This window comes from Panthera onca, chromosome F1 (assembly GCF_046562875.1).
Source record: "Panthera onca isolate mPanOnc1 chromosome F1, mPanOnc1 haplotype 2, whole genome shotgun sequence".
NCBI lineage: Eukaryota > Metazoa > Chordata > Mammalia > Carnivora > Felidae > Panthera > Panthera onca.
This window is the reverse complement of record NC_138355.1, coordinates 24,698,733-24,722,145: the sequence shown is the minus strand read 5'-3', so window position 1 is coordinate 24,722,145 and position 23,413 is coordinate 24,698,733. Positions and strand designations below refer to the sequence as shown.

The following is a 23,413-nucleotide window of genomic DNA, read 5'->3' as shown; positions in this document are numbered from 1 at the left end:
ACTGACCTCCTCAGAGCAAAAGTCTCTGACCTCGTCAGATACTGCAGTATCGGCTCTTCTCTGGGTTTCCAGCATGCTAGCCCACCATGAAGATTTTGGACGTACCAGCCTCCATAAGTGCATCTTCCTTAAAATAATTACCAATTTCTTAAAATAATTCTCTCTCTCTCTCTCTCTACACACACACACACACACACACACACACACACACACACACACACATCCTTATTGGTCCTTTTCTCTGAAGACACAGGGGGTGGAAACTAATGTTTGTTTAGTGCAGGGTGTGTATCAAGTCTTCCATATATATTCACTCAGAATCCTCAGGCAACTGTAGGATGTAACAGAGATTCAAAGAAATTAAGGAACTTCCCCCCCAAATATCCAGTAAACGACAGACCATGGTTTGAATTAAGGTTTGTATTATTCCAAAGTGCCTTCAGCTACATGATCCTGCAAGGAAAAAAATGCATTTGGTAAGTGAAGACTTCCTGAGTTCCTATAGTAACCTAGTAACACAGTGAAGCCATAAAACTTTCTTTTATTAAGGACCATATTATTCTCTCCTTTTCCCACTTCTCTCATGGACAGCTATCTTTTTTGGTATTGTTGTTGCCTAGCATCCATTCTCCTCCCTAGTAGAACCTGATTTCTTGGGGGATTTGCCTCCTCCCAACGTGTGTAACCATGGTGGGAAGGATTTCAAGCCTATGCCTCTAACAATGAAACTTGAAAGGCCAGACCACTCCTCTCCCACTCCCTGGAACTGCTGGTGGGTGAGCTTGTGATATAAGTTCTTCTAATTGAAAATTTTCTTCCAAGATTTGAATTCTGGACAAGTGGTGTAAGGACAGAGAGAATAACCAGACATCTATCAGGGCAGCAACAGCTATGCCAGCTTTAGGATAATTGCTTCCACCTGATTCTTCATTCCTTGTTTTCTAGACCTCCCTTGGTTTCTTTCCCATGCCAAGTCTGGTCCCCTAACTTCCTATCTTATCTGCATGACCCCAATAGCCTTCCAATAAACTTCCTTTTTACAGGTTAGCCAGAGTCAGCATCTTCTGCTTTCAACCAAGAAATTTAAGTGATGAGGAATCTCATGTCATAGATCATCAGTGAAGAATGAGATATCAAGTATGGTACCCTTTGATAAAACAGTTTAGTTATGACCTATGGTCATCTGGAAAAACAAATCTCAATAAAAGATAAAGTGTGAAGGCTTGGAACAATTTCTTGCATGGAACAATATAGAGTGTGAGGAATTCAAGGATGGCAGGGTAGGGAGGCTCTTGATGGCATTGGGTGAATAATGACAACGGAATTGGTAGACTCAAAATATTAAAGTACTAGTTTGGAAAAGTGGATGTAAACTCAAGGAATTTAGGGGCGCCTGGGTGGCTCAGTTGGTTAAGTGACCGACTTCGGCTCAGGTCATGATCTCGCAGTTTGTGAGTTTGAGCCCTGCGTCGGGGGTGAGTTTGAGCCTACTTCAGATTCTGTGTTCCCCCTCTCTCTACCCCTCCCCTGCTCAAGCTCTTTCTCTCTGTCTCTCAATAATAAATAAACGTTAAAAAAATTAAACTCAAGGAATTTATATGAAAATGTTGAAAGAATCTCCTCTATTTTGTACCTATTGGATTGTTATCAGAGTTGTATCAGTCAGGATAGGCCAGGTTATAATAACAAAGCAACTCCACAGTCTAACTGGTTTAAAGCAATAAGCATCACTCATACTGCAAATCCATTGCAGGTTGGTTGGCTGCTGTGTTCTGCACTCCCCTCACTTCAGGACACAGGCTAATGTAGGAGCCATTATATGGATCGTTGCTGGTGACTGTAGCAGAGGGAAGGAAAGAAATTGGGGCAAATTGTGAAGTGGCTCTTAAAGCTTTTGGAAGGAAAGTGGGAGACATCACTTCTATTCAAATATATTTGGCCAAAGGAAGTCATACGGCCTTTCATAACTTTGAGGTGGCAAAGAAGTACAATTTTTCCCAGAATGAGAACTGGAAATAATTGGTGGAGAGCACTAATTACTAGTACCAGAACTTTGCTAGATTTCTTGTAGTGCCTGGGTGACTCAGTCAGTTAAGCCTCTGACTCTTGGTTTCAGCTCAAGTCATGATCTCACTGTTCATAGGATCAAGCCCTGCATCTGCCTTTGCACTGACAGCATGGAGCCTGCTTGGGACTCTCTCTCCCTCTCTCTTTGCCCCTCTTATGTGCGTGCCCATGCACACCCTCCCTCTCTTCCTCAAAATAAATAAACATTAAAAAAAAAGAACTTTGCTAGATTTCTTATGTGAAAGTTAAGGCATCCATTAGGAAAAAAATGATCTAGAGGCATCAGAGTAATTTGAAGCTCCAAAGTTTTTCTTGACAGAGAAGTGACTCTTCTTTCTCTCCTGTCTGAAAACTGTTTTCTTTCATGCTTGTAGGTACCTATATACCTTCATCTGAAGATAGTTCACATTGAGAAAGAAGTCAACAGTCTTTCTCATGCCCCACATCTTTTCGCTCTTAGACCATTAATTAGAATTATACCCTGGCATGCCCCAAAGTCCAAAATCAATATTGGAAAGTAAAATTTTATATAACAAAAGAATGGCAGTCAGGAACATGCCAATGTATATTAACTCTAAAGTAGGAAATATACATGAGACTAGATTTTCTAGATGCTTGACTAAGGAGAAAGCGTGATTTTAGTTTTACTGAATCTGTCAGTATGGTCCACATACCCGAGATTCTATATGAAATAGACTAGCTGGGTTGATTCTAACATTTTTGGTTAACACACATACACAAACACACTTAAAAATGCATTCAACAGAGAAAGGTGGATGTTAAGTGTTAGAATATCTTATTTTAGAAATTATAAAAATGGGCAAATCTAGAGGGTCTAGATCATAGTCTCTTCAACAAACATCTGAAATATATGTTGAAGGAAGTATGAATATCTTTAAAAGATCTGTTTTTAAACATCTGTTTAAAATAGCTGTAGGCCAGGGGCGCCTGGGTGGCGCAGTCGGTTAAGCGTCCGACTTCAGCCAGGTCACGATCTCACGGTCCATGAGTTCGAGCCCCGCGTCAGGCTCTGGGCTGATGGCTCGGAGCCTGGAGCCTGTTTCTGATTCTGTGTCTCCCTCTCTCTCTGCCCCTCCCCCGTTCATGCTATGTCTCTCTCTGTCCCAAAAATAAAATAAAAAAAAAAACGTTGAAAAAAAATTTAAAAAAAAAAAAAAAAAAAAAAGAAAAAAAAAAATAGCTGTAGGCCAGAAATACTGCCATGAAATATTGCATTAGAAATGAGAAGCACCATGGGGGTGGCAGAGATAAGGCAAGACCATAATAGGCAGTGGGCCTGGCACTATCATCAGACTGGCCTGTCTGGCTATGACTACTAGATTATGAATGAGTTCCCTAGGAAAAAATTGAGAGTGGAACAATCACATAATATAAAACAAAGCAAAAAACTCCTGGTTCAATAAACAGAGGTCTTACTTAAGCCTTGAAAAGAAAAAGTCATGATCATATCCCTTAGCCAATTCCCTAATCTGATTGTTTACACTATCAGATCCCCTTGAAAAAGGAAAGACCAGACAACCTTGATGTCAGATCCTGCTGTAACATTAAAGTGCATTTGGGAAATGCCAAGATATCTCCACCAAAGAGAAAAACAACTTGCTGTGCTTTTGGCCCTGTACCACTAAGAAAGAGACCTAATAATTGGCATGCCTTGAAAGAAACATATATCTACCCTGTGTATCCTGCTTTGACCATTTACTGGAGGATCTGAAAAGATACAGCTTTGATTGGGGCCCACAGCAAGAGAAGATGCCCTAAGCAAAAAATGTAAAATGCTACTGAGCTATTACTAACCTATGTTCATTGCTGAAACAGAGCTGAAAGTGAAAGGAGGGAATGATTGGAAACTTAAGGCAGTCTGAGCAATTACACAGGCATATAATTTTTCTGGAAACATTGGCAGAAGGCTCCTATTTTGGAGTACATGTTATCTAACTTAAGAATTCATAAAAATAGGGGCGACTGGGTGGCTCAGTTAAGCGTCTGACCTTGGCTCAGATCCTGATCTCACTGTTTGTGAGTTTGAGCCCCGCATCTGGCACTGTGCCAATAGCTCAGAGCCTGGAGCCTGCACTGGATTCTGTGTCTCCCTTTCTCTGCCCCTCCCCTACTCATGCTCTGTGTCTCTCTCTCTCTCTCTCAAAAATAAATAAACATTAAAAAATTTTTGAAATAAGAATTCATACAAATAGTTATTTTAATTCCTGAAATTTTTCTGATGAATGGAGAATAAGAGCCATTTGTTTACAATATAGAAATAGCCATTAAAAGCAGAGTCTGAATATCCTGGTTTGAATCCTTTGATAGTCTCACAGTGGTATGAAACTTTCATATAGAAATGGAAGTCCCAGAATTGTTCCGGCTTGACAGCTAGTCTTTTTCCAGATGCCTTTTATTACTAAATGTGAATTTTCAGGAACACACATTAATTCATCTTGGGGCATTATAGTCTCAACATCAGATTAGGTTACCAGTGTTTTTGTATAAATGCCTCTGGCTTAATGTTTCACTATTTTTAACTGCCCATTTTATTTATAGCTTTAGTCATATTTGAGATTTTATTAAGCTTATTTGTATTTTTCTGATGCATCATTGTTGATTTAGGGGTCTTGAAAGTAGGGGTGCCTAGGTGGCTCAGTTGGTTAAGCGTCCGATTCTTGATTTTGGCTAGGGGCATGATCTCATGGTTTGTGAGTTCAAGCCCCACATCAGGCTCTGCACCGAGCCTGGAGCCTACTTGGGATTTTCTCTTTCCCTTCCTCTCTGTGCCCCTTCCCCACTTGGGACTCTCTAAATAAACAAATAAATAAACTTAAAAAAATTTTTTAAAAATGTTTATTCATTTTTTGAGAGAGAAAGAGAGACAGAGCACAAGTGGGAGAAGCACAGAGAGGGAGACGCAGGATGTGAAGCAGGCTCCAGGCTCTGAGCTGTCAGCACAGAGCCCGACACAGGACTCAAACTCATGAACTAGGAGATCATGACCTGAGCTGGGGTTGGACACTCAACCGACTGAGCCACCCAAGAGCCCCAATAAATAAATAAACTTTTAAAAAAAGTTTTATTTATTGAGTCATAGAATATAGCTTTGGCTCATTTGTCTTCGTTTTTGAAAATTGAATTATTCTTGTTATATTTTGAGAAGTTATTTATGATATCCTATTACCTAGGATAATTATATATATTTTTTCCTTACTCAGTATTCATTATACTTATATTAAGACAAAAACTTAAAGATTTTTTTGGCCTCAAAGTATAGTTAGTGGTGCTCTTTTCTCCATAGTATGAATGATAACATGGAGTTTCATCATGCTCTATAACAGAAATACTTGCGAGAAAAAAATGATAGGGTCTCTAAGACATATAATTTCAAGAAAAGCTGATCTGGATTCTTCATTTTGCTTTTAAGTGACAATGACAGAATAATAGCCTATTGGTGGGTGTTGTGAACATGCTTCACTTGAATTCTCTGTGTTTCACTTCTTAGAATTCTTCTATTCATGTATGTGAAGAATGAATTTCTAAGGGCTATTTTGAGAAGGGCAGTGTAAGAGTGGGGAATGAACCAAGGGTAGTGTGACATGCATGCCATATATAATCTCAGTGGCTTTTTTATTAGGATAGACATCTTAACTGAAAAGAAGAGAGTCTGAAGATGTTGGACCTGTTACATTAACTTGTAGAAAAAGAAACTTTTTGAACCTGCGTGAAGTTCCACCACTGCTCTGATGATCTATTCCAAATAATATTTCTTATTTTACAGCCTATTTCATCTCTTATTAACATGACTAACTCAGTTTTCTTGTGATTAACATTTGCCCCGTACATCGTTTTTTATCCTTTTACTTTCACTTTCTTTCTTATATACAGCACAGAACTATATTTTGGTTTTATTTTTGTTGTTAATCCAATCTTTCCATGTCTTTCTTTTAACTGATGATATTCATGTAAGTTCCTTTATGTTTATTTTGATTGTCATATAGTTGGGTCTAATTCTACTACCTTATTTATTTTTAAAAATTTTATTTGTCTTTTTTCCCCCTCTGCTTATTTCTTTAGCATTCTTATCTTTTTGTTTGTTTTTCTTTTTCTAGGACCATTTTTTACCCTCTGAACTGACTTGGCTTTTTTTGCATTAATTTCTATTCTTTTGTGGTTATACTCAAAACTTTACTACCCATTCTTAAAGCCTACCTTGTATAGTATTTTCTTAAACTCAATTTGAAGGTATGAAGTATAACACATATAGAAATGTGTAAAAAGCATAGTTACTATTTAATAGTTACAAAACAAATACCTGTGCACAACTCAGATTAAAAACCATAAAAAGCACCTCCAGAAACTTCTTGTCTATTTCATCCCAATTATAAATTTCTCCCTTTTATTTAGAAGTAACCCTTATCCTTAATTTATGATAAGTTTCCTTGCTTTACCAGTTGTATATACATCCAAAATGAATATATTTTAGTTTTACTCTCTTTTTAAAAAATTTTTGTTTATTTATTTATTTTTTGAGAAAGAGGGAGCAGGAGAGGGGCAGAGAGAGAGGGAGAAAGAGTGAATCCCAAGCAGGCTCCGCCCTGTCAGTGCAGAGCCCAATGTGGGGCTTGAACTCACAAACTGTGAGATCATGACTGAGCCAAAACTAACTGTGTCGGATGCTTAACCAACTAAGCCACCCAGAGCCCCTAGATTTACTCTTTTTGAATTTTATATAAATGCAACCATACTGCATGTTTTTCTTTTCTGGCTTGCTTTTTTCCCTCAACTTTGTTTCTAAAATCCATTCATTTTTTTCGTATGAAGTTCCAACTATGGTTGGTTGGTTTATTTTCTTTCTTGCATAATATTCCATTGTATGACTATATCACAACTTGTTTATTCACTCAACTATTTATGGCCATTTGGGCTAGTTCTGATTTTTGAAAATTGTGAATAATGTGATGAAGGACATTATTGCATGTATATGCTGATGCACCATATCCTTGAACTTTTAAGAATGGAATTAGTGTACCCAAGGCCACTGTAATGGGTAATGGAAAACAATTTTCCAAACTAGTCGATGCAATTTATACTCCTGTCTGCCGTGAATAAAAGTTCCTGTGACTCAACATCTTTAACATAGTATTATTGGTAGCTTAAAATTTTTGCCAATCTGGAGATTGTATAGTGGTATTATCACTGTGGTTTTAAAATGCTGATTGTTATAAAAAGATTAAGCATGTTTTCCTATTGTGTTGGCCATTTAAATTTCCTCTTTAGCTAAGTGTTTATTCTGTTCTTTTACCTATTTTACTGTTGGTTTGTCTACCTTATTCTCATTGATTTCTAGGAGTAGTTTGTATATATTTTGGAAGTAAGCATTTTGATGATAAAATGTTTTAATGCTGATGAAAGTTATAGCTACTTAAAATTTAATTTTATAGTAGCTGGTTCCTGCTGCATAAAAGCTCAACTGATTTTTATGTATAGATTTGTATCTAGTTGCCTTACTAGATTCTCTTATTCTCATGATTTTCCTGAAAATTCTTTTAGATGTCCTACATGAGCAACAATATCTGTGAATAATAACAGTTTTCTTTCTTTTTTTTTCTTTTAACCCTTTATACCTTTCATTTCTTTTTCATGTTTATGAATGATCATGACTTACAGTACAATGTTGAATAGACATGGTGGTAATGGCTATCCTTGTCTTGTTTAAGATTACAAGAATAAATCTTTAAACTTTTATCATTGGTTATAGATTGTCTTAATCAGTCATTGGACCAGTAATGCTAACAATTAGAAACAAGATTAGCAAATTAAACTCTACGGTGGTAAAAGGAAGGTTAGTAAACCTTAGTTAGTAAAAAATTAATGAAATAGAAAACAAATATACAATTGTGATTAACCAAAGCAGTAGTTAGTCCCTTGAAAAGACTAATAAATTGGCAAACATCTCTCAGAATTGATTTTATAAAAAAGTAAAATCCCCCAAAAGGATTGTTAAGAATGAAAAAGAGGTTATCACTATAAATGTTGCAGGTATCAACAGATAATAAAATTATGGAGAAATTGGATTATTAGTCAAAACACTTGGCCACAAAGAAAATTCTAGGCCCAGATGACTCTTTTGGTGAGTTTTACCTCTGCTAACCACGCAAGGAAGAAACAGTGCCAGTTACACAAACTTTGTAAGAAAATACAAAAAGTGGGTCTATTTTCCAACTCATGTTAGGATATGTAAAAGAAAAATTGCAACAGACCAGTTAAACAGACAGGGAAGAAGACTTTATTCAAGTCTTGGCTGATGATATTTTCCGCATTACTTTTGAAATAAATGAGATCTATTCTTACTTTCATTGTTGCTGATGGGAAGTCAGCTTCAGAGTAGCTGTGGCTCCTTTGATTTTTGAAAACTCTTTATTGTTTTTGGGTTTTGATATTTCATTATGATGCATGTAAGTGTATATTTAACAAAATTATCTTTTGGAATTTGTTGGACTTCTTGAATTTGTGGTTTGTTATCTCTCCTCAGATCAGTAACATTCTTAGCCTTTATCTTTTCAAATTTTAAACCGGTTCCATTTTTGCTTTCCTCTTCTGATGGTTCTCTAATCAAACATAAGGACATTTTCATGGTCTCCTTCACACCTATTATCTTCACTTCTGCTTTATTCCATTTTATTTTTCATTTCTCTGTCCTGTGTTGTGGATTATTTCTTCTAATTTCTCTTGTAGTTCACCAGCTGGCTATTTCTTACATTATATCCAATCATTGCCAGCTATGTCCATTGTTTTTGTTTGTTTGTTTGGTTGGTTTTGTTTTGTTTTTTTACATAGAGAAAAAGTTCATTGTTCCTTTCGTTCCTTCCTTCAAATCCACATTGAGGTAATCAACGTTAAGTGTGTATCCTTTCATACCTTTTTCTGTGCCAGGCAAATATATAGAGATACACAGGGTCTTTTTTTTTTTTTTTTAAATAAAGAATTTTTTAGAGCAGTTTTAGCTTCACAATAAAATTGAAAGGCAGGCAGGTTCAGAGATTTTCCATATATTCCCTGCTCACACTCATTCATAACCTCCCCCACTATGAACATCACTCAGGAATGGTATATATATATGTATACTACATTGACACATCATAATTACCCAAAGTCTATAGTTTACCTTAAGGTTCACTCTTGGTGATTCTACGGGTTTGGAAAAATTCATAAGGACATGTATCCATCATTACCACATTATACAGAGTATGTTCACTGCCCTAAAAATCCTCTGCTTTGCCTATTCATCTTTCCCTCCTTATCCCTCTCCGCCAGCCACCACACCTAGCAACCATTGATCTTTTTATTGAATCCATAGTTTTGCCTTTCCTATGATGTCATATAGTTGGAATCATACAGTATGTAGCTTTGTTGGATTGGCTTCTTTCACTTACTAGTATGCATTTAAGATTTCTCCATGTCTTTTCATAATTTGATAGCTCGTTTTTTGTTGTGTTTTTTTTTTTTTTTGCACTGAATAATATCCTATTCTTTGGATGTACCATAGTTTATTTATCCATTCACCTACTGAAGGGCATTTTGGTTACTTTCAAATTTGGGATATTATAAATAAAGCTGCTATACAAGCTTCTTGCAACTCCTTTGGGTAAATAACAAGGAACATTATTGCTGGATAATATGGTAAAAGTTTAGTTTTGTAAGAAACTGCCAATTCGTCTTCAAAAGTAGCAGTACTAATTTGCATTCCAACCAGCAGGTTTATGAGAGTCCCTGTTGCTCTAGATCTTTGTCAGTATTTGGTATTATTGCTCTATATTTTGGACATTCTCACAGATGTGTAGTAGTATCTCATTGCTTCAATTTATATTTTCCTGATGATATATGACGTGGAGAATCTTTTCATGTGCCTATTTGCCATCTTGATTGCTTTTTAAAATTTCTCTCACTTTATTTTTCACTCTTAGATATTCTGTTTAGTTGTTTCTCTCATCAGCTATGTCACTTTTCATGATTTCCTGTTTCCCATACATATTTGTATGTTTGTGAGTTATTTCCTTAAACATGTCAAGTATACTTGTTTTTAAAAACTGTGTGATTCATTTTACCAGTATCTGAAGGTTTTGCATATCTGTTCTATTCTCTTTTGTTTCTGCAACTCCTAGAATAGTGCCTAGCACCTAGAGTGGGTACTCATAGTAGCTGCATGATAAATATTTATTGAATGAGAAAATTAATGCCCATTTCTTGCCTTTGTATCTTGTTTTCTTGTCTACCACTCTTGTTTTGTTTTTGTTTCTTTTGCTACATACCAGTTATAGGTTTTGCAGCTCTGGGGCTCTAAGGTTTCTTTACTTCTCCAAATGGAGGCTTTCTTCCAAAACTTGGCCAGTGAACTCCCTTCTGTCTTTTAAGATATTCAATGCTTAAAAAAGTGTTGTTTTATTTATAATGTGTTTGGTAATTTTCATTATTTCTTAGTAGGAATGCTGTATGAACTAGAAAATCATTAACAGAAATTTCAATGAATTAGGGGTGCCTGGGTGGCTTAGTTGGTTAAGCATTCGACTCTTGATTTTGGCTCAGGTCATGATCTCATGGTTCGTGGGTTCCAGCCCCACGTCAGGCTCTCTCTCTCTCTCTCTCTCTCTCTCTCTCTGCCCCTCCCCTACTTCTGCTCTCTCTGTGTCTGTCAAAAAGAAATAAACTTTAAAAAAAAGAAATCGGAATTAATTAATATCTTAACCCCTCCCCAAATATAAAAGCCTCATAACACTTTAACTCTATTCCTTCCCACTCTGATAATTTTGTCTAGGCTTTCCTTTTTTCAAAAAAACATGTTTATTTATTTTTGAGAGAAAGAGAGAGAGTGGGAGGGGCAGAGAGAGAGAGAGAGAGAGAGAGAGACAGAGGATCCAAAGCAGGGTCCATGCTATAAGTGCAGAGTCCAGTGTAGGGCTTGAACCCGCAAACCATGAAATCATGACCTGAACCGAAGTCGGTTGCTTAACCAACTGCACCACCCAGCTGCCCCTAGGATTTTATTCTTGTCTTTTCTTTAGCTCCATAAATTCAACATTGCTCTTTCTAAATTACATAGTCGATATTTGCTTTGATTTACACACACACACATTTACTGCTTTATTTGCTTTAGTGTAGATTTCTTAATAATAAAGCCTTTCAGTTTTGGTAAATCTAAGCATGTCTTTATTTTACACATTCTTGAAAGATAGTTTTGTCTCTCAACAATTTGAAGAAATTATCCTATCTCTCTGATTTCCTTTATTTCTGTTGCTGTCATTCCAACAGTCATTCCTTTGTGTGTAATCTCATGGTTGCAGGATTTTATTGGAATATATTGAGATTCTATAGAGACTTATGTTTTTATTATATCTAAAGAATTACAACCACTATGTGCTCACATTTTGCCTCTATTTTCTATCTATTCTCTTATTCTGGAACTCTGGGTCTGTGTTAACCTTCTCTTTCTATCCTCCACATCTCTTTCATATTTCCCATATCATTGTCTCTTTATGATGCATTCTGTGTAATTTCTCAAAATATATCATCAATTCTCTCTGCTGATGTGCTTACTGCCTAACTATTGATTGAGCTTTTAATTTCAACAGTTATATTTTCATTTTTAGACGTTTGACTTACCCTCAGATATATGGGTTCATAGCTTTTAATTGATTATCTTGTGATGAAATCCTTTATTTCTTTAAACATTTCATACATGTTTGCCCAAAATTTATAAGTCTATCTTCTTATACTCTATACAGAAAATCTTAGGGATCTGAATCTGTTCTTTATTGTTTTTCTGACTTTAATAACATTAACTGCTGTTTTCTATGTAACCTTTATTTGTGATCAGATTGCCTTATCTTACTATGTGGCATTTCAGTGGGTCTATATTAGGCAACAGTTCCAGCAGAGAGGATTTGATCTGTGCTTCTGCCAGTACCCATGGGGTTATAAAAGCTAAGGATCATTTTAGTTTCTTCTAAGGATCTTGATCACCTCTAAGGCTCAACTCAGTACTTCAGTGCTGGCCTAAGCCTCAGTATCCCAATAGCAGTACAGCATTTGCCCTCAGAGTCTCAGGGCAAGCCAGCTCTTCTTGGCTGCCCACTACTCCTAGCTCCCAGCTCTGGCCACAGTAACTCTATCCAACCACTCCTCCTGCCAGAAAGACACTAAGAGAACTTCTAAAACTTCTGTAAGACTCACAGTGCCTCAAGCACCTGTCCTATCTATAGGTTGGAATTCTGTAGGAGGAAGATCCCACAAAACACTTATTCTACATGAGAACTAGAAACAAAAATTGTAAAATCAATGCTTAGACTCGATTCTGTAGGCAGAGAGGTATCAGCACTAAGGACTGTCAATATCCTTTTCTATCAGGAACATTGGGATAAAACTACTCTGAAAAGTTGCTTCGTTCACTCAGAAAATCAACCTGTATTTTTGGGATGCCTCCTAAGTGCCGAGATCTGTGCTTGTTAGGCACTCAGTAAATACCAGGTAATTTGACAACACTTTATAAATAACATTTAATATTTCCATTTTCCAATTTTTCTAGTTCTTATTGCCATTTCTGATTTCTCTACCTTGGACCATGGTTTTATTCTATATTCCTAATCAATTAGCAAATATAGGAAATTTAGAAATAGTCATTAGTGAAGAAAGGAAGAGATGATTATGTAAAAATACATTCTGTTTCTAAATAAACAAATGGGAAAAATGGGTCAAAATGCCAAATTATTAACAAACTATTCCGTAAATTTGAAAGCTTAGCTTTCAAATAGATCCATGGAAACCTATTTAACTTGTAATGTAACAGATTACTCATGTGCTCATTCATTCAATAAATGATTACCAAGTGCCTATTATTTGCAAGGCACTGTAATAGGTGCTAGGGACACAATAGTAATAAAAGTAAAATAGTTCCTCTTCCTGCATAGCTTACAGTTTAGCCAGAGATATAAACTATACAAACAATAGCAAAGAAAATGCAACCAGCCATGAAAACAATGAGGAAGTACCAGGAGATACAGACACACACGAAAACATGGATACGCTAGTATGACAAAGGAAAAGGGACAGTGAGAGGGGTGGGAGAAAAGATGTGCAAACACCAGTAGGCAAGAAAAAAGATACTACTTTAGCAAAACAAGGAGAAGTTACAAGTGATAGAATGGAAGAGAATGTAGGGCTATGTTTGGGACAGATGATGAAAGATGAGTCTGGAAAGATAAATGAAGGCCAGGTCATTGAAAGCTATGTTGGAAATCTTTTATTTATTCAAAGAGCAATGGGGAGTCGTTGAAGGATTTTTAGCATGGGAATAAATTGAGTAAGTTTGCTCTTTACAAATATTCTTTAGCTAGAGTGTGAAAAGTGAAATGGCATGGCAGAGGCAGGGAAGTCTAGGAGACCAGGTAACACATTTTCAGTAATTCAGGTGAGAGATAATTTTGCCTTTATAAGATTAATGAGGATGGACATGGAGAGCAATGGATAGATTCAACAACAATTTAAATATGCTGCTTGTATGGGAGTGAGAAGGTTAAGGAGAAAAACAGTGTTAAGAGATGACTCTAGATTTGGCTTAATCATCTCTCTCTAAGGGGACAATAGTTGCAGCTGGGAAATTTGGATCATAGGAACACATGGTTCTTGCTGCCAACCAAACTTCCATAAGATACTTGTGTGGAGAAGGAGGATTCTTTCTGTTTCTTGTTTCTGATTCAGTGAAGAGAGAAGATTCTTTATTTGCTCATCCCCAGTTGAAGAAGGAATGTTATCTCCAATATGGGCAGTAAGTAGAAGCAAAAAATCAAGTTATCTATTGGACGTGATGGAGATGAAGGAAGGACAAAGGAAGATCTGTGGGTGGCTGTTACCTAGGGGTTGGGAAAAGTAGGGATCCCAGCTTGAACTTAAGTTGGGGCCACTGCTATCCAGCTACATCTGTCATGACTTGTAGACTGATAGGATGTGTCCATGAGGAGCCTAGAAGCCCTCCAGAAAAGAGCACATCCAATGCTGTGTTAAATATTGCAGAAAAAAGGTGAATCAGAATACAGCAGAATGTTTGTAAAATAGAGGTTAAAAGTATGGGCTCTAGAGTTAGAGTGTGGTGGTTAATAGCAAAGTTTCAAGTTAGGACTTTACCACTATATAACCCAGTTTTCTTGTTTGTAAAAAGGATAACCTACCTACTTCTCTAATAGGGTGGTTGTAAGAGTTAAATGAATTGGTATGTACAAAGCATTTAGAACGTCCTCTGACCCATAATGACTTAATAAATATTAGCTATTATTATTGTTGCTTTACTTCGGCAATTCATAGACTTCAGACTTGAGTCTTGAGGTGGAGATGAGGGTGACAGGGAGTAGGTGAGAATATAATAATGAAATAATGGTCTTGACTAAAATCTTGCTAATGTATTAGGGCATAAAAATTACCAAAAAAGGAGTATTTGTCACACTGTCAGACATGCCATGGTACCCACTGGACCAGGCTGGATCTGGAAGGTGATGGCTTACCCTGGATACCAGATACAGGTTCCACGTAGATCCCAGGCAGTGGGCCTCACTGAAGGAGACCAGGTCCCCAAAATGTAGGGCAAAGTCATCCCTAGATAATGTTCCTTTGCTATTTTAAGTTTCACTGTTTGTCATATGATATTTGGTCTTGGAGAAGCGTATTACTAATAAAAAAATAGTATGACTTATTTTTGAATAGCAAATAAGGTATTTGGAAGCCATGTGAGTAAATTCTCAGTTGTGTTCCTGCTAAAGTACGTGAAGTACATGCCACTTGCTCAGTAGGAAAGACTATTGGCAGACTCACAAGATGAATCATTGCTGAAATGTATTCAAATAAAATTAGAGAGCAGAACCAGGGATAGAGTCTAACAGGAAACAGGCCCCGTGGGTCATTCTGAGTTATAACTTTTTCAGCGTGTCTGTATGAGTTTAAGTTTATTTGGATAATACTAGGATGTACTGTATTGAGTAAGGGGAAGACTTTTCTGTAACATACGGGAAAGTTTTCTTTTATCAGTCAGGTTTTATCATCTGGATTTTCACTTTTTATGCAAGTTTTTCCCCCTTCATTTTAGAATAATTTTGGTCAATGTTTTTTCAAGATATGACTAACTTATATTTTATTGTTTTTAGAAAAAGCTAAGGAGTCACAAGGACATTTTTTTTTATCAGACTAAAACAAGTCTGCACAAAATTTGAAATTCATCCTTGGTTTTTATCTGAAACTTGATAGAATAATCCAAATTGATACTTTCTAGTCTTCAGCTTCCAAAGCACTTTTTGCAATCCCTTTTTCACTCTGCATGAAGAGTTTTGTTTTTTGTCTGTCTGTTTTTTAAACTCCAATATGGGCATGTAATTTCCCTGCTCAAGACTCTTTAAGTTTTATTGACCACACCAGGCCTGCTCCAATCAGGCTTCCAATCTGATTTCTCTTTGTGTCTGTGCTCCAGATATTCAGGACTTACTTCTGTTCTTCAGTGTATAGCCTTCATTCTAAATCAGATATCAGAAACCCAAATATAGGCAGAGGCAGATTAATGTAAAGTAAAACAGGTTGGTTGTAAGGCAGTAGGCAGTGGTAGCATCGATGGCAAATTGAATGAAAGTAGTTGCTCCTTGGTTCAGCTGGTTGCTACCATGTGTTAGAGCCTCTCGTTTTTTTCAATAAATCTGGAAATTTCTTTATTTTTTTTCTGTAATCTTCAAGTGTATATGGGCCCTCAAAGATGTCCATGGCCTAATTCCCTAAACTTGTGAATATAATACAAAGATGTCCATGCCCTAATTCCCTAACTTGTGAATATAATACCTTGTAGGACAAAATAGATGTCACAAAATCCACTCCCCCGCCGCCCCAAAAAAAGCAAAAAACAAAACCCAAAGCAAAATAGACTTCAGAGGTGTGATTAATCTAAGGATCCTAAGACAGGAAGCTTATCCTGGATTATTTGGATGGACCTAATATAATCATAAGGGTTAGAAGAGGGAGACAGGAAGGTCTTAGTCATAAAAGGAAATGAAAGAGGAGGGAGAGGAAAGAGGGAGAGAAAGAGACAGAGACAGAGGGACAAAGAGAGAGAGAAAGCAGCAGAGATAGAGATGGGAAGTTATTTGAAGACGCCATACTTACTGGCCTTGACGATGGAAAGAGGAACAAAAGCAAAGAATGCAGGTGGCCTCCAGAAAATATAAAAAGTTCTTTTCTAGAGCCTCCAAAGGGAATGTATCCCTGCTGGCCTGCAGACTTCTTGATTATAAGACTTCTGATCTGAAAACTGTAAGATAATAAGTTTGTATTGTTTTAAGCTGCTCAATTTGTGGTAATTTGTTACAGCACTAATATGAAGCTATTAGAAACCCAGGAGTTATTTTCTGGTAAGAGACTAGAGTTATTGATTAATTCTAGATTTTTAATACATTTTTTATTGATTTTTTAAATCATGCACAAAAATCTCACTCATATAGAAATAATAGTTTGGTAAATTCATTAGTACTGATCCAGCAATTAACATTTTAGCAATTTTCCTTCATCTGTCCCACACCTTTTCCTCCTCTGTGCTGGAGTAAACAGTATTTTATAGCTAATCTTAGACATTATGTAATTTTACTTATAAATACTTCAATACGTATCGTTAATGATAAAGACCTTCTTTTAAAACTTAACCCTTTGTGACTATCATATCTAAAAAATTTAATAATTCCTTAATAACATCTAATGCCCAGTTCATATTCATATTTTCCAGATTATTCTCCAAATGAACTTTTACAGTTGTTTATTAGAGTCAGAATCCAAACAAAGCCCACACATTACATTTGGTTTTGTCTTTTAGTTGCTTTTATTCTGTAACTGTGTCCTTCACCCACCTACCCCCACCAAAGTCCTACTTTTCCCTTCCATTGAATTGTGAAGAAACTGGGTATTTGTTGTATCAAAGTTGCGTGAATACTACTTACATTTTTCTCTTTTTTTTTCTCCATATTTCCTGTAAACTAGCAGTTGGACCTAGTGGCTTGACTAGGTTGACTAGATCTATTCTTAGTCTGCTTGGGCTACCATAACAAAATACCATAGACTGGGTAGCTTAAACAATAAACATTTATTTTTCTCACAATTCTGGGGGCCTGAAAGCTCAAGAAGTTGATGGAAAGATAGGTTTCATTCTCAGACTTCTCTTGGTTTGTAGGCGGCCACCATCTCTCTGCGTGTTCACATGACCTCTCCTTTGTGGACACACGGAGAGAGGTAGAACAAGTTGTCTGGTGTCTCATTAAAACAGCACTAATCCCTTTATAAGCATCTTCCCTTCATTTAACTGAAGTTACCTCCCAAAGGCTCCACCTCCAAATATCACACTGGGGATGAGGGCTTCATCATGTGACTTTGGGGAGTGGAGTGAGACACAGTTCAAACTATAGCAATACAATTCAGTGGCTTTGTTTATTGGTAACAATATTGCATAGGTGAGAGAGACCCTGTTCTTCACATTTCATCACACCATAAGAATATGTCTGGTTGACTTTCATTTAGTGAGGCTAAGGTCGGATGACGCCCACTTCATCTGTAAGGTTTGCCATGAGCATTTTTATTCATTGATTCAATATATTATTTTATTAGGAGACATATACAAGTGTCAGACGCTCAACTGACTGAGCCATCCAGGCGCCCTGGTCTTGGTGATTAAGACATGGACGTCTTTGGGAGCCACAGTATTGCCTACCACAGATGCAAAAATATGTTTTATTCACTTTTAGGTGAATTATATTTCAAAATAAAATATCGAGAAAGAGAGAGAAAAAAAGAAGCAGAAAAAGGAGGAGGGGAAAGAACAGCAACAGGAGCTCAATATTAAAAAAATTTTTTTAGCATTTATTCATTTTTGAGAGACAGAGACAGAGTGCGAGCAGGGCAGGGACACAGAATTCGAAGCAGGCTCCAGGCTCTAAGCTGGCAGCACATAGCCTGATGCAGGGCTCGAACCCACAAACTGTGAGATCATGACCTGAGCCAAAGTCAGAAGCCTAACCGACTGAGCCACGCCGGTGCCCCAGAGCTCAATATTTTAAAAACTGAAATATGAAATATGTGGTAACTTAGTAGACCCAAGAGATCTGAATCTGAAACAAACAATGAAAGATTCAGGAGGAATTTTTTTTTTCCCACTGTAGATCCCTAGAAGCTCAGAAGTTATTGGCACCAGGTACCTGTGAAAGTAGGGTGAAAGCGAGGCAGAAAACAGGATGACTGATTGACATTTTGTGTAAGTAGTCAGACTACTTCCCTCACTTTCTGCAGCTAAACCTTGGCAGAAAGCTAGGGACTTATATAGAGAGGATAGAATGAGGATCCGTGAACCAGAGAACAACAGGTAAAGTTGAAGACATAAGTACCTTACCAAAGTCAGAAGCTTTGTAGTGTTTTATACTGAAGTGTATATACTGAACTTGTTATATACTGTATGTTGTGACACTTGGTTTTCCCATATATAAAATAGGGACCCAAAAAAGTCATTTAATAGGTCTTCTTAGGGGATAATGAACTTAAGTGTTTGGCACTGGTGTCTGAAACATATATAAGTGGCCCCCAAGGATGATCTTTAAAATAATCAGTATGCCCATGCATTGAGAGAAACCCGAGGTAAGCTGGATCCTTTCCATTTGCCTGGTCTTGACCCATCCACCCATCTATATCTGTAATGAGCTGAAGATGAGCCTGAGAAAAGATATTGAAATTGAAGAACAGGTAGAATAGGAAATATAAGAAAAAGCAGAATGAACATGGTAGTGGTCTACTCTTTTTTTTTTTAAATAAATAAAAGAACGACGTGTGAGTAGACAGTATCTGTATCTTTATAAATATAGTATAGATAACACAATTTTAAGTTACTTTAAGTACCTAAAAGCAATAAACTAATTGGTAAATTTAGGCTCCAAATAGATTTCTTGCTAGAATAGTTTACTGAGTACATATTATTGCAAATATTATTTTAAATTATAAGTTTAATATAATCATGAAGCAACCTTATAGAGAGTTTGGGAAATAAAGACAGGGAGAGAAATTATCTCCATAAATTCATAAATTAAACACCACCATCACTGACATTTTGGAATCTCTTCCTTAAAGTTTCCAATAATCCACGTTTAGATAATTTTTTTTATATATTTGTATTCATAATAAACATACAACTTTATATTCTGCTTTTACAAATTTAATTCACACAAGCATTTTTATATTGCTACAGAGTCTTTCAAACTCTGTCATTAGATTCAGTCTAATATTTTATAATATTGACTTTATTTTTAGAAATTGAAGTCATATTAAACTTTGTGGTACATAGAATTATTGTGATGAACAACTTTGCATGGTTTGGGATGGTTTTCTTGTAATCAATCATAGACTTTTTTTCATAGACTTTTTTAAAGATTTTGGACAATGTAATTATATAATCAGATACTTCAAATTACAAATGACTCTAATTAGAAGTGTTAGGTGGCAAGGAAACCATTAAGTTAATTTTCAGCCAGAGTTAAACAATCAAAAATACTAAGTTATTGAAAATAATATTTCTCTTAAATTTATACCAAAGAAACTGAAAAGCCCTAAGCCCACTTGGGAGTCATTTTAAAGTATTTTAATCTTAAAAAAGATTAAAATCTGTCAATTTTAGATAAAGTTCATAAAAGAATAGAATTTACCTAGCTTTACATTATTAAAAAACTCTGATAGGATTTTATTCAGATTGTTTAAATTGGTATAAACTATGGTAATGTTGCAAACTCTAAAATGGTGAGGATAGCTACGTTTTCTACTTTATTTCTGATTATCATATAACTAGTGATTTACACTGTAACTTTAAATGAGAGCTATTTCAATTTGTTGTGTCAACTCTGTGATATTCATCCACTCATGCATCATCTTGGAAAAAATTTTCCAAATCATTAACATATTCAAATCACATTCCAAGTAGACTGAGCGATGACCACGTAAAAATTACATCAAGTTTCGGTATTTTCACACAAAAATAATAAAAACTTTAGTTCAGGAAACTAACTTTGAGGTAAAGGTAGTTTGTTTAGTGTAAGATTATTATTTAATTCAATATGAATCTTTTGGATGCCTCACCTCTAGGAATTTACTGTCTTTCTATTGGGCAGACTAGGCTTGAGCACATTACACAATTGGAAGAAAATATAAGTACATGAAATCCAATGTTAAAACATTGATAAAGGTTAGTAATCAGGGTTTTTTATTTAAAAGGGACTATATAATAAAAATATACATATGTACTAAACACTCACCATGTCTCAAAGGTAAGTCCAACTGAATGGATAATAAATGAAACTAAGTTGCTGCCTTCAGTGAACTCATAGTCTACAGAACTCAGAAGATCAAGAGTTGGTTTTTCCTTTCGCCTTTCCACTCTATGTTATTTATCTATCTCTATCATAGTGATTTTCTAACCGTATTGAATTAATATTCTATAAGTTCTATAGAGAGCTGCAAGCAAAGGGGAGTAGATGGTTAGTTCTGAAGAAAATCAAATTGTATAGGAATTGATATTTCCAGTGCATTTGAAGAATCAGAAGATATATGTAGAGAAGAAGAACAAATTTCCAGGCCAAGTGAATTGAATACTCAAAAGTACTTGGTTGTGAAAGAGCATAGGATATTCAGGTGAGGATGTATTTATGGGGGGTAGGAGCATAGAGGTGAGCCATGTGAGGCTCAGGATATCAATGGGGAACAGTTATGAATTGCAATGCCAATAAGTTCCAATTTTGTTTTGCCCGCAACAGGGAGGATCCAATGGAGGATTAAAATAAGAAAGTTATCAGATATGGCAGTGTGGATATTAGATAAGAATGCGAAAATTCTGTTTAGTAGGAGACCAGTTAAAGGCTATTTTTATGATCTTGGTGACAGATTATGAGAGGGCTAAAGTAAGGTAGTGGGCTAGAAGGTACAGCACATAAAATCTTTCCAGGTTATAAACAATAGGATTCTCTTCCTTATTTCTTGCTTTTTGGAAGAATGGAGTGAAGAAGAGATTGTTTTTGAGGCCTAAATCTTGGGTAAGAAAAAAGATTGGAAATGGAATTTAGAATCACTTCTTAGAATGAGAGTTGTAGTGTGATGATTAAGAATGTGAGGTGTGACTGGAGACAAGGAAGAACCTAATAAATCAGGGCACGTAGAAAAGAAGAAACACCACTATATTTTTGTAAACAATATTCAGATTTTAAATAAACATTGACTATATTTTTAGATTTTTTAAAAATTTTTTTTTTCAACATTTATTTATTTTTGGGACAGAGAGAGACAGAGCATGAACGGGGGAGGGACAGAGAGAGGGAGACACAGAATCGGAAACAGGCTCCAGGCTCCGAGCCATCAGCCCAGAGCCTGACGCGGGGCTCGAACTCACGGACCGCGAGATCGTGACCTGGCTGAAGTCGGACGCTTAACCGACTGCGCCACCCAGGCGCCCCTTTTTTAAAATTTTTAAGCAATCTCTACCCCCACCATGGTGCTTGAACCCACAACCCCAAGATCAAGAGTTGCATGCTCTACTGACTGAGCCAGCCAGGCAGCCCATGACTGTATTTTTAAATGGCCAACTATTCTGGTACATTTATATGCCAACTATGAGCCATTCTTAGATGATGTGTTAACATCAATATTGCCTTTAAACTGGTGTTCTAAAATAATTTTGTGACAAGATGGGAAAATACTTTCATTACAAGTGCAGACAAAAACAGATACATTTTAAGGGGAAATTTGTACTAACTACTCACAAATGTTTTCTTTGTGAATGGCTTTTCTAACCTTCCTAAATATTAGCACCAGCAGTCCTTAGCTTCTTGGCTCTGTGCCTACATTCTTAGAAGTAAAAAGATGTTTTGAATAAGTTGGTTATTTTTAAGATGATTTTGAAACAGATTCTCTGCATTAAGACACTTTCACTGCTACACACTATTGTATATAAACAAGATGTAGTGTTTATAGGTGATTCCCTCTAATCAGATATCTTATGTCCTTATGATCAGAGTAATAGTAGTTATGAATATTCTTGACTTGTTCTTTTGAAAATTTAATGTTTTAAATAGAAGTGGTAAGAGAAATTCTTTCTCTAGGTTTAATTATGACAAGGCAGAACTCACTTAGAAATCTGTGAATAGCATGAAATTTGAGAGGCTATATCTATGGCATCTTGAAGTTCATAATGAATGGAGAATTTCAAATGATGTTAAATAATTTTTTTTCTTTTTTTATCCCTTGCCTCCCTCCTCCCCTCCTCCTCCTTTCTTCTCTTTTCTCTTTCCTCCCTCCCTTCTTTCCTTCCTTCCTTCCTTCCTTCCTTCCTTCCTTCCTTCTTTTCTTCCTTCCTAGATTTTCAAAATAATAATAATTAGGCAATGAGGCCTACTATTTAGGAATGGGGAACTAAAATTAACAGTCACAGAAAGAAAACTTATTTTTTTCTTTCCTAACCTATAACTAATAACTTTAAACTGTGTTCAAACTACAGGTCCAGTTGAATTACCACCTGGTTTCTGAAAGTACTTTGATAGTGAACATAAAGCTCTCCATGGTAGTCTTTGAAAAATTGTAGGAAGATGGCAGAAGTCCAAAAAAGAACTGTTCTGATACTTTTAAAAAGAAGAAAATGATAGAGCTTGGGGATTTCTTTTTTTTTTTTTTAATTTTTTTAAATGTTTATTTATTTTTGAGACAGGGAGAGACAGAGCATGAACAGGGGAGGGTCAGAGAGAGGGAGTCACAGAATATGAAGCAGGCTCCAGGCTCTGAGCTGTCAGCACAGAGCCCGACACGGGGCTAGAACTCACGGACCACAAGATCATGACCTGAGCTGAAGTCGGCTGCCTAACCGACTGAGCCACACAGGCACCCCGAGCTTGGGGATTTCTAACTAGTAAACCTCACATCAATCCTTAGGAAAAATTTCTAGAATATATTATTAAATGGATAGCTTAGGGAAACTTGAGTAAAGTAGTTTCCAGTGAGAATCCAGCATGAGTTCCAAAAGAACCAGTCATGCTAAGTGAATCAGTTTTATTTCTGCTAGTGTTACTAGGTTGGTAGATAAGGGGATGCTATAAACACCATGAGGCTCCAGTGGCCTAGGTATTTGACTAGGTAAGCGACTGCTCGTGACCAACGATTATTGTGAGAGTAGGCTTCACCCCAACCTGATCATCCATTCTTTACTTCTTTATGGATTTTGTTTGTAATGGATGTTTTTTAAAGGTAAGTCCAGGCCACTACA

The 23,413-nt window shown here is 36.3% G+C and overlaps 1 long non-coding RNA gene across 2 annotated transcripts in view; it reads right to left on the bottom strand.

Annotated features, from left to right (window-relative positions):
* Positions 1-377: 377 nt before the first annotated feature.
* The window catches only part of LOC144614942 (uncharacterized), a 38,708-nt gene continuing 15,672 nt past the window's right edge, over positions 378-23,413 (bottom strand). For both annotated transcript variants that reach the window (XR_013553264.1, XR_013553263.1), the window contains one exon: positions 378-453. This is a non-coding gene — a long non-coding RNA (uncharacterized LOC144614942). The remainder of the gene's footprint in view (positions 454-23,413) is intronic.